Source organism: Hibiscus syriacus, unplaced genomic scaffold (assembly GCF_006381635.1).
Source record: "Hibiscus syriacus cultivar Baekdansim isolate YM2019G1 unplaced genomic scaffold, ASM638163v2 tig00112498_pilon, whole genome shotgun sequence".
Classification (NCBI taxonomy): domain Eukaryota; kingdom Viridiplantae; phylum Streptophyta; class Magnoliopsida; order Malvales; family Malvaceae; genus Hibiscus; species Hibiscus syriacus.
The window spans coordinates 164697-176730 of NW_024063347.1; the positions used below are offsets into that span (position 1 = coordinate 164697).

At 32.2% G+C, this 12034-nt stretch overlaps 1 long non-coding RNA gene across 1 annotated transcript; it reads right to left on the bottom strand.

The window, feature by feature from the left end:
* Nucleotides 1-5309: 5309 nt before the first annotated feature.
* LOC120180697 lies at nt 5310-8193 on the bottom strand. Its single transcript, XR_005521703.1, has 3 exons — nt 8095-8193; nt 5889-6344; nt 5310-5428 (listed from the first exon to the last, which is right to left on the bottom strand). It is a non-coding gene; the product is annotated as an uncharacterized LOC120180697 (long non-coding RNA).
* Between the last annotated feature and the right edge of the window lie 3841 nt (nt 8194-12034).

The following is a 12034-nucleotide window of genomic DNA, read 5'->3' on the forward strand; positions in this document are numbered from 1 at the left end:
TTTGAAGGTTATTGGCAAGGATGTAGAGGAGGCAGTGGAGGCAGAGGAGAAGAAAGGAGGGATGGTTGTATTGGGGGATGACGGTGAGTGGGACGACGGTGAAGCAAAACAGAGTAACTTCGACATTTTGATGTCTGAATTGGCTGATATCAAAAAAATCCAATTTGAAATCATGCAAAGACAATCAAGAGTCGAAGAGAAACTTGATCAAGTCGTAGAGAAACTCGAGAGAGTCGAAGATACACTCGAGAGGCATAAGGGGGTAGTGGAAGGAAAAATAGATGGAGTGGTGAAAGAAGTAGAGGTGTTGAGGGTGAAGTGGTGAAAGAAGTTGGGGTGTTAAGGGGTGATATTAAGATGGTGACGGGAGAAAAATTTGAGGGAGTGGTGAAGGAGGTTGTGGATTTGAGGAGTGAACTTACGGGGGTGAAGGGGGTGGTTGATAAATACTCGGATGAAGGAGCTCAATTGAAGGGTGAAATAAAAGAGATGAAGAGCTATGTAGAAAAAAAGTACGATGAACTGAAAAAAATGAAGAAGAAAAGAGGGAGGAGGAAGAAGAAGAGATGGAAGAAATGAGGAGGAAGGAAGTCGATGTCATTTATACACCGGAGAGTGTTATAGCAGCAGTTTTGGATTCGGAATGTCCTGCACCCCAGAAGAAGAAGCAGAAGGTAAGTTTAATAAAAGAATACTTAATTTGATTTTTATTATGTTGTTGTGACAAAAATTTGTATGCAAAATTGTAGGTTGAAAAAGCGGATATTCCAAGCGGAATTGATGACATCGAAGCTGCAATTTGTGATTATTTATGGAATAGCGAGTTAGAATCGGGGTAAGTGAAATATATTGTTTTGTGAGTGATATTTAAATATTTCATGACAACATATTAATCCTAATGATTCATACAGATATTCTGTAATATCAATGGGAAATCAATTCGCTACTGTATACGACGTTGCAACGTTGAAGCCTACGGAATGGGTTGGCGGTGTGGTAAGTAGAAAGTAGAAATGTTAAAACTTATTGAATATGTTCTGATTGTGTAATTAATTTTGTTAGGTTATCGATTTGCTCGCCTGGACCATATGCTACGATTCTCAAAAGTCACTCCGGAGGATTGGCTACCTTCCATACCTCTTAGTGGTGAGTAAATTAATAAATATTGAAAAGTAGTGTTATAGACGGTAAATTAATAATGTTTGTTGCGTAATTACAGCAACAGGCGTTGGAAGCCAACAACAAAGAAAGTGTTGAGGGTATTTCTACCTTCTGGGGTGTCATATTGGATAACTATGTGAAATTGACCGACTGTGAGAAGGTAAGACACCATACCAATTGCAAATGATGTTTTCGGATATAGAATGTTGAATTTTGTCAAATTGGGTGTGAAATTTGTTGCAGATCATGATCACAATAAACTACCATAATTCACATTGGTATCTGTTGGTGTTGGATATGGTAGATCATGTTGTAACAATATATGATAGTATGTTTACAACTGAAGCAGCTAAACAGAGAGTGAAGGATGCTAAGAGATTGGTATGTATGTATGTATGAAATGACATTATGTAAATTATAATGCATAATTTTTTTGGTGCATAACTTCTTCTATTTTAATGCAGATTAAAATATTAGATTCTTATAATAAGAAACGCATTTGGGTTGAGTCCTGTGGATCTCTAGGAAAGTATCCCTTGAAAAATTTCAAATTTGTGGAGCATAAGAAGAATAAGCAATTGAATGGGTATGAGATGTTATCACAAATAGAAAGCTTAATTTATGCAGTATTCATCATAATTGACATGTGTGGTTTTCAAATTTTGTAACAGATATGATTGCGGCATGTATGTGATGATGTGGATGGAATCGATCGGTTCTACAGGGGCAACTGGTGATTTTGTAAGTCGATAGAAAAAATCGTTTGTGGTAAAATTGTTAAAAGTTGTATATTGAATGCTGTAGTTGACAATACTTAACGTTCTGACAATTTGAATATAGGTTGTTGGAGACTGGGATCGATCGCGAGTATTAAACGATCTCGTAAGCCACAATCAAAATGAACGAAGACAGGAGATAACAAAGCTGCAATATTACATAAGAATAACAAAAGAATGCAATGATGTAAATGTAGGGTTAATTTTGTATAAGATTTATAATTTTGTATACGATTTATATTTTCGTATGTGAATATAATTATGAATGAGATGAGAAATTTAGCAGTATGTTGTTGTACATGTTTCTTATACACATTAAGGGTCATGTTGATACTTGGAAGTAAAGGCAAATTTACGTTATGGCCAAAGGATGTAATTTTTCAATCTAACCGGTACAATTATACCGGTTTTATGTGAGAATATGTCTAAATAATGTGTCGACACTAATATAGTTTGTGTCGATATTTTTTTCCAGAATGAATGGAAAACAGGGTGCACCCATAAAGTGTCGATCCATATATAAAAGTGTCGATCCCAAAATCATCGAACCCAAAAGTATAATGTAATATGTAATTTTTCAATCTAACCGGTACAATTATACCGGTTTTATGTGAGAATATGTCTAAATAATGTGTCGACACTAATATAGTTTGTGTCGATATTTTTTTTCCAGAATGAATGGAAAACAGGGTGCACCCATAAAGTGTCGATCCATATATAAAAAGTGTCGATCCCAAAATCATCGAACCCAAAAGTATAATGTAATATGTAATTTTTCAATCTAACCGGTACAATTATACCGGTTTTATGTGAGAATATGTCTAAATAATGTGTCGACACTAATATAGTTTGTGTCGATATTTTTTTTCCAGAATGAATGGAAAACAGGGTGCACCCATAAAGTGTCGATCCATATAAAAAGTGTCGATCCCAAAATCATCGAACCCAAAAGTATAATGTAATATGTAATTTTCAATCTAACCGGTACAATTATACCGGTTTTATGTGAGAATATGTCTAAATAATGTGTCGACACTAATATAGTTTGTGTCGATATTTTTTTTTCCAGAATGAATAGAAACAGGGTGCACCCATAAAGTGTCGATCCATATAAAAAGTGTCGATCCCAAAATCATCGAACCCAAAAGTATAATGTAATATGTAATTTTTCAATCTAACCGGTACAATTATACCGGTTTTATGTGAGAATATGTCTAAATAATGTGTCGACACTATATAGTTGTGTCGATATTTTTTTTCCAGAATGAATGGAAAACAGGGTGCACCATAAAGTGTCGATCCATATATAAAAAGTGTCGATCCCAAAATCATCGAACCCAAAAGTATAATGTAATATGTAGTTTAGCTTTGAACTCAATCAATATTGTCTTTTAGCTTGATGGTTCATAAAGTATGTTACTTGAACAGTATGAATCAATTATGCAATTTTCATGTTCAATTTAACAACGCATTTCAAATTCATTTCATATGTAATTGGAGTTTGAATTTAAATTTCAATTTGAGTTTGAATTTCAATATATATTTCGGCTCCACTATAAATATTAGCCCAAGCCAATATGCATGTTATCATTGATTATTCCTAATTTCCATTGTTTTTTTTAACGTTTAAACGCGAGGGAATTCAGACCATTGTATTTTTTTCAACTTTAAAGCGTCAGAAACGTTTCGGGCGTATGATCTGGGTGGTAAACAAAATAACATCTAAGTCCGAAATGCTTCTGAGTACCACCCAAATCATAAGTCTGAAATACTTCCGATGCTCATCAAAATCCAAAGCTCATATGGTGCCAAGCAAAAGGAAATCAAAATTCAAATCTCATATGATGCCAAGCAAAAGGAAATCAAATCTACAACTTGATTTTGAACATTGATATGATATGTTCAGTTGTTATTGTTGGGATTTTCGTTTTTGATTGCTTGGATAGTTGTTCTCTTGCTTCTTCAAGTGTCCTTAGCTTGTAATTTATAGCTTGGAATGTGTTTGATGTTGTATATATTATTATTAAATTAAAAACAATAAACATATATATTACATATTTATTATTATCTTGGTTAATGTTGTTAAATTAAAAATTCTAAATAATATTTTATAAAATATCAAAAAAATCAATATTTTTTGTGCAAATGAAATTATTAAATTTGTAGGTGAAAACATGAAACACTATTAAAAAAATTGAAACATAAATTACATAACTTTAAAAGAAGTATCGATCCTTTTTATAAAGGTATGGACACTTTCAATATAATGGTAAAAATGTAATAGGTAGCGCTTATATAATGTAATAGGTATCGTTTATAATGTAATAGGTAGTGGTTATATTGTAAAGTGTCTATCCTTTTTATAAAAGTGTCCATACTTTTTTCACTGTGGAAAACATTAATTTAAGGTTATCTTTTGAGTGAGTTTAAGATTTTAATTTAGTAATTATAGGCGTCTAATGATTTATTTTTTACGTTACGATATATTTAATGTTGTTAAATTAAAATTCTAAATAATATTTTATAAATATCAAATAATCAAATATTTTTTTGTGCAAATGAAATTATTAATTAATATTGTAGGTGGAAAATGAAACACTATTAAAAAAAATTGAAACATAAATTACATAACTTTAAAAGAAGTATCGATCCTTTTATAAAAAGTATGGACACTTTAAATATAATAGGTAAAATATGATGTAATAGGTAGCGCTTATATATGTAATAGGTATCGTTTATATGTAATAGGTAGTGGTTATATTGTAAAGTGTCTATCTTTTTTATAAAAAGTGTCCATACTTTTTTTCACTGTTGAAAACATTAATTTAAGGTTATCTTTTGAGTGAGTTTAAGATTTTAATTTAGTAATTATAGGCGTCTAATGATTTATTTTTTACGTTACGATATATATTATTATTAAATTAAAAATTCTAAATAATATTTTATAAAATATCAAATAATTTTTTGTGCAAATGAAATTATTAAATTAATATTGTAGGTGGAAACATGAAACACTATTCAAAAATTGAAACATAAATTACATAACTTTAAAAGAAGTACGATCCTTTTTATAAAAATTATGGACACTTTCAACATATTATAATAAAAGGTAAATTTGCAATATAACCGGTATAAATATACCGTTTACTTATAAATTAGTAATATAAGCACACCTATTACATTATAGCGCTACCTAGTATGTTATTGTACTTTATAATATTTCCGGTTAAATAATATAACATAACCGGTATAAATTTTAACCGGTCACTTATTTAACCGATCACGCCGTATATTAACCGTTTTTTAGGCGCCGCACCGCAGAACTACCCTAAAAAAGTGCAATGTAAAAACAGAGAGAGATAAGCTTAACTAACAACTTCCATTGTACAAGGCTCCCAGACAAGATAGATGTCATTGCCAGTACACAGATAGGGTCTGGTTAAGGAGTTTGAACCTTCGGTGTTCGCATCCTGTTCCCCATCATTGTTTACCTAAAATAGTACTTGTTATACATGTTTTTGAATTTGTCTTGTTCTGTACAGATTTATACTCCACATGATATTCTTAAGAAAACTAGTAAAAATAAACCTTTCAAGAATAAACAAAACCTATTACACATTTGACAATTTGCTATCAATGATCAAGAAATTGTTGTTATTTACAAAAACTCTATTGGAATAAATTTGTTAAAACCTAACGAATACTGCAAATCTGCAATTAGACATACAGCTATCCAGTTTTCTTTCTTCTAAAATGGCAAACATATAAAGGTGTCAAATAACATCATTTTATATCTAAAGGAAAACTAGAAAAACCATAATATATTTTCTACTTACAGACTAACTGATGCTTCAAGTAGAATTATGAAACAAAATTGGAGGATATGCCCCCAGCTTAACCTCAGTTATATGGATCACCAAGATGAATATTCAATACGAGAAGTTAACTCACATTTTCAAGGGTGATCCTTTGTCTCTTTGCTGGAGAACCTGAGGGAGAAGAATGAGTAGAATCAACATCATACAACTTATCACTCTGCCCAGAACCAGGGAACAAATGTCGGTCCCTGGCAGCAGAAGCTTCAATAGCAACAATGGCAGCATGTCGTAATGCTTGACAATAACAAGGACTCGTATCCAATGATTGTTGTGCAAAATGCCAAGGGTTTAAACAAGATACTGTGGTGTGACATTGTTGGAGATTGTCAAATGACCCATTTGAAAGCAAAGTTGTATCTCATGCTATCCTGTTAGCATCAGCATCGGAAGAGAATCCTTCTGACTGTTTGAAGGAGCAGGTTTCTGTCTTTGCTTTTTTTGTTCCCATATGCCACGAGCAGAGTTCATCACATGCACTTGCAATTATATTCCCGACTAATGGATCCACTATCAAAGCAGCATTGACAGTCTGCAGAAAAAAATGCAGAATTAGACAAGAAAAAACTAATATCTGCAACAAAATTAAACTAAGATGAAACACCACCGAAAATGGATTTCAGGGCATACTTAACTTCAGTGAAAATTTAGGAAAAAGTGACTGATTTCTACTAGTCCTTGTTAGACAAAATGTTAATACGAGTAAAAATAAAAATAAATAAATAATATTATATAATCGAAAGAAACAAATAAATAAAGAATCAAAATAGAGAAACGTGATTTGTTTACTCACTCGGAATCAAATGAGTTGAGTAAGATAAACCGAAGAAGGATTTTTGTTGAGGCCTGTATGAACAGTTTCCTTAAGACAAATTCGTCATCTCCTCTGTGTTTTGAGTAACGTTGGACGTCAGTCTCCCAGGATACAACAACAAACGATCACAATAGTAATCACAACCATAGTGATCAGTCAAACACAACTTTCTCTATCACCGGAAAGAACGAATTTAGATGGAATGTTCTAAGTGTTTTCCTATTCCAAGGTTCTACACTTTGTGTTGTAATTTGTAACTTGTGTCTAAGAAGTGTGCCTCAACTAGCCTATAGAGGAGGAAATGGATCGAAGGGCTAAGACCTTTTGATGAAAGGATTTAACCTTTCGATTAAAGGACTTAACCTTTTTGAAATAATTTAATATTTTCATGAAGAAAATTGTTGAATATGTATGATTGAATGGATGCAAATTTAAACCAAAAATTAAGTTCATTCACCAAGTGACATGACTTATTATTAATTAGTTATAAATAGCATCAATTCATTCCATAATTTTTCCAACACTTATTAATTAAGGTTGCACTATATCTTGTTTGTATTAGGGCAGACCACATATGTATAGTTTATTTTTGCAACATATGTTACAACTGATCATTGACAATTTGAACCACGGACTTGAGATTATTTTGAACTTTTTGCAATTTGCTCATTTTAAAAATTGATAGGGACCCAATGAGTATATACACTAATTTGTTAATTAGTTTTTTCAAATATCCGAATTGTAAAAGTTTACCTCGACTCGAACTCAAAAAACTAAAAAACTTATTCGAGTTTATTTAAAAAAACGAATAACTCGGATAACTCAATTCGATTAACTCAAAATTTGGATTTTTTTTCGATTTCCTAAAGTCGGATCGAGTTTCACTAACCCCTAATTTTGATACCATGTAGAGAAACACGAAGCTGAATAAAACTCTCTATATACATTTCTCTTAGAAACATCCTATATAGACACATTAGAGTGATTTACAAAAGGTAAACAATAATACATAAAATCCCTAAGATTAGTCTAATTGATTCCTCTGGTCATGCAAACAGTTGTGTAACAAGTTATAAATGTCCAGGTCAACCTGTGTTCTAGGAGGCTTGGATTAATAAAATATTGAGATTTCAATATTTTGATATTGGAATGTTGAGACACTTGAGGAATTTTAACTAAAAATTCATATAACTGCTTGAGTGTTTGATTCGACAATACTTGTTCTAGATCAAGCATCCTATGTTATCTCTAATTCCACTTCCATGAAGCATTCATAGGGTCCAAATACCTACTATAAAACACTACGTATCAATTATTATATTCTAAATTAACTAATTAACTATAGAAGCTATTTAGACGGTGTATGGATTATGCTATTGTAAAGGGACATCAATTCACGTATTCCAGTATCTCATACATATCCATATACAATAAAACCAGTGCATAAGAAAAATAATTAAATAACTACCAGATGATCACCGGATTTCGCTAACTCTACTGTAAACTTCATAAAACTGAAAACTGATTTAGAATCATCTTCACTAAACCCAGCAATACCAGGAATGTTGCTGTGAATGAAACAAAAGAGAGAAAAAGTAAGCATATAAGGAACGTACTACAGCTTGTGACAGCTGAAAAAATATAAATGAGAGACAATAATTCCAGCACCACGAATAACTATGTCTAAGCATTTCAGAATCCAAACACAATTTCCAACTCTAAAATTCCACCAATGAATGGTAATGGACAATATGGCATTCAAACCCCCCCCCCCCCCCCCCGGGCGCAAACGAAGCCAATCTTTTACATAGCGATTATAATCCACAACTATATCACTTTGTTTGAACAAATACATGAACATTATTTCCATCCTATTATATTTTTTTAATTGTTCTATCATGCAAAGAATCTTCATGAATCAATAAATGAAATACTTGAAACTAATGTTGCTTCACAGTGACAAAGTAAGCATATTTTTAGCACTTAATGGAAATGAAATGAAAGAAAAGAGAACATTCAATGTACAATTGTGTAACAATAGAAAATAAGGATACTATTAGGTGGTGTTTGTTTTTACTGTGTAAGGTATGCAAAGCTCTTATGTCTGCACCGCGCAGACCACATGCAGATATTGGACTTCACAGACCGTTTGTTTTTTAGAAGACAGAAGTTCTTCTAACGTATGCGCGTGCTCTGCGCGGCGCAGACGTGGTCTTATGTCTGCAGACGTCTTCTAACCTCTTCAAAGAGGTTTTATATTTAATTTTATATTATATTTGATTTTAAATTTAATATTAATTTTTAAATAAATTAAATATTAATTTTTTAATATTATATATATTAATTTTAATATTAATTTTTTAAATAAATTAAATATTAATTTTTAATATTATATTATAGATATTTAATTTTAATCATATAAATTATTTTATATATTATTAAAATTTATATTATTTAATTATTTTGGTTTAAGTTTAAATATAATATTTTTTGGATTTGTTATTTTTAAATTATATTTAAACTTTTTATACAAAATGAAGTATTTAAACCACATTGCTTAATAAAAAATGATTTTATTGTTTGATAATTAAGATTTTAAAATATAAAAATTAAAATTATGTTTTTAAAATTTAAAATATAATCACAATTAAATAAAAATAACATAAAAAATTTGATAAATTTAAAAATATTTTCTAAAAATATCATATAATTATAAAAAAATTATGAATATATATTTAAAAAAATTAAAAGTATTACATAATTGCATATTTAAAAAAAATCATATAATATAATTTAATGATCATTTATAAATTTTATTCTATAAAACTTATAAAACTAATAATACATGTGATTATGTGAGACTTATAATAGAATTAATAAGGTGATGTTTGTTTTTCTAAAAAATTTATTATTGTAGTTGTATGAATTATTTAAATTTCAATATTGTAAAACTAAAATTATTTAAATATCAGTATTGCAAAACTCTTTTAAGTTTAAAAAATCAGTTTATTTATATTTCAGTTTATTTTAGCAGTCTACAGATGGTAAAAAACAAACAATTTTCTTCTTGCAGACTGTAGACTTTTGGTCTACCTCTTCTGCTGCAGATACCTGCAGATGTGGTCCTTAGACTGCAAACCTTTTACTTCTGTAAAAACAAACACCACCGTAGTGTTTACTAACCCCTTGGAGTTGCTTCTTGTGAATCCGCTTCAAGTGGTGAAGGTTTTGAAGCGGTGCAATCTGATTAAGCAGCCTATCATTCCCATTCCATCCGATTTCATTCAAGAAAACTACTATTAGTATTACTAATATAATCCATGATGATGATCATCATCATAATAACAATAAAAGTGATAATATTATTATCTGACCTTATAATAGTATTTGCATGTTTCGGTTCAATTAAGGAAACATAAACCTTTTCTGTGTAATGAATATGTCGGTTAAAGAATCATAAAAGGAAAATGAAAAAGGAAACAGGGAAATGAGAATTGATGAACTCACCAGTGGGTCGGTGGGTAGGGGAAACGGGTGGGCTGGGTGGAATATGGATGATTTGTTGCAACTGCCTGTTCATTATTAAGGAACCAAGATGGGCTTCTCCAACAGAACAGCTGCTTCCAAGCAGAGGCAGCACAGCACTGTAGTTGTGTTGTGCTGCCCAAAATCCCTAGAACGTACTGTAGCTGTACTGTAACGAAATAAAATAAAAAACACGCTGCATGCCTACATTCGGCAGAAATAATGAAATAAAATAACAAAATAAAATAAATATGCTGCAAACTGATAAGGTGTCAGATATTTTTTATTGAAGTATTCCAGAGAGTAGAGATCATGGTACTATACAGTAAGGTCCATTTTTTGACATGGAAAAATTTTACCCAAAAATAAACCATCAGTTCTCAAGAGCCCAAACCCAACAGACTATTCCCCTAAACCTGTTTTTCCCTAAACACTTAAAAAAATGGAAAACATAATAATAGGGTACTCGAGATTTTCGGGTACCAAAAGCTCAGCCCATGCCCCGGCCCGTAATACTCGGATATTTGTAAGTCGGGTAACAGAGTGCCCGGTTCTAATTTAAATTAAAATGATGAAATTTTTCCTCACAGTTGGATCATTGTGGCATCATCCTGCATGAATGTCAATCTTTACCATAAAATTGTATAGGGGTAATTAAATTCTTCCAGAAACAATAATTGCAGAGAAACATAATTTTTGGGGTCAATCTTGAAGTGCTTATCCATCACTTTACCCTTTCATTTCAGACTATTAATTGATATTCTTCACTAAGCTTTGGTTTGATCCATAAGGAATTTTAGATTGGGACGACGAAAGCTATTGAAAGCAATACGACATAATTTCAACAGTTTTATGGTTTTATTGGAAGCAATATTTCTTATGGCTGCAATTTGAGCATCCGCATCTCTTCAGTTTCTTCCATCATTTTGTGGATTGAGAAATTCAAATTACAAAGAGAAGAGAAGAGGAGAAGAAAGAGCACCTGGCTAACTAGCTCTAGCTGTGACCCATGTATGACGGCAAGTGACGACTAACGACGAGACGATGATGAAGGCAGCGAGATTGGGAGAGACGATCAGAAGAGAGTAGAGACTGAGAGAGATCGACTGCAATTGGGGTTTGCCCGCTTGGGGACCTGAGGTGAGGGGATGAATGGTACGGAAGTTTTAACGAAATACAAAAAAAAAAAGTAAAAAATAAAATTAAGGGTAAAGTATATAAATAGTCCTCAAACTTTTAAGACGATTGCATTTTGATCATCCAACTTTTGAAACTTGCAATATATTCATCTAACTTTTAGGGGCGCCTCTATTTTGGTCACCCAACTTTTAATCATTTGCAGTAAGGTCTCTGTTGTAACCATTTGTTGACGTGACAATTAACTGTCGTTAACCCATCCCCATTTTTCTTCTTCGTTTTCTTCTTCTTCTCCTATTCACCCTACCTCCGGTCAGCGGTGGGTCACACAACCATCACCATCGTCACCGACGTCGCCTCTCGACTATACCCCGACCCTCGATTCATACTTACCGTCTACCGTTTGTCTCAAATCACGAGAAAATCATTCGAACACCCATCTCCGATCAATCGTCGGTGATCATCACCATCGATATCAGTAGGAGCACCGCCCTATTCCGACCAAAACCTCGTTAGCCACTCACCGAGACTCACCTCTGTTCGTCATGGAGAGGGCCCAGAATCTCGTTGAAAACCCCAAATCTTATTTTCTATTTTGATCGATTTTCGATCGATAGGGTTATCCGTTCGCCACATCGCCACCACCGTTGAAGTCCTCACACCATTCCGAACAAAACCCAGTCAATCTTGGCTCTTCGTCGTAGTCCCTCCTCTGTAGAGGCGAATAAGAAGTAGGCAACTAAATA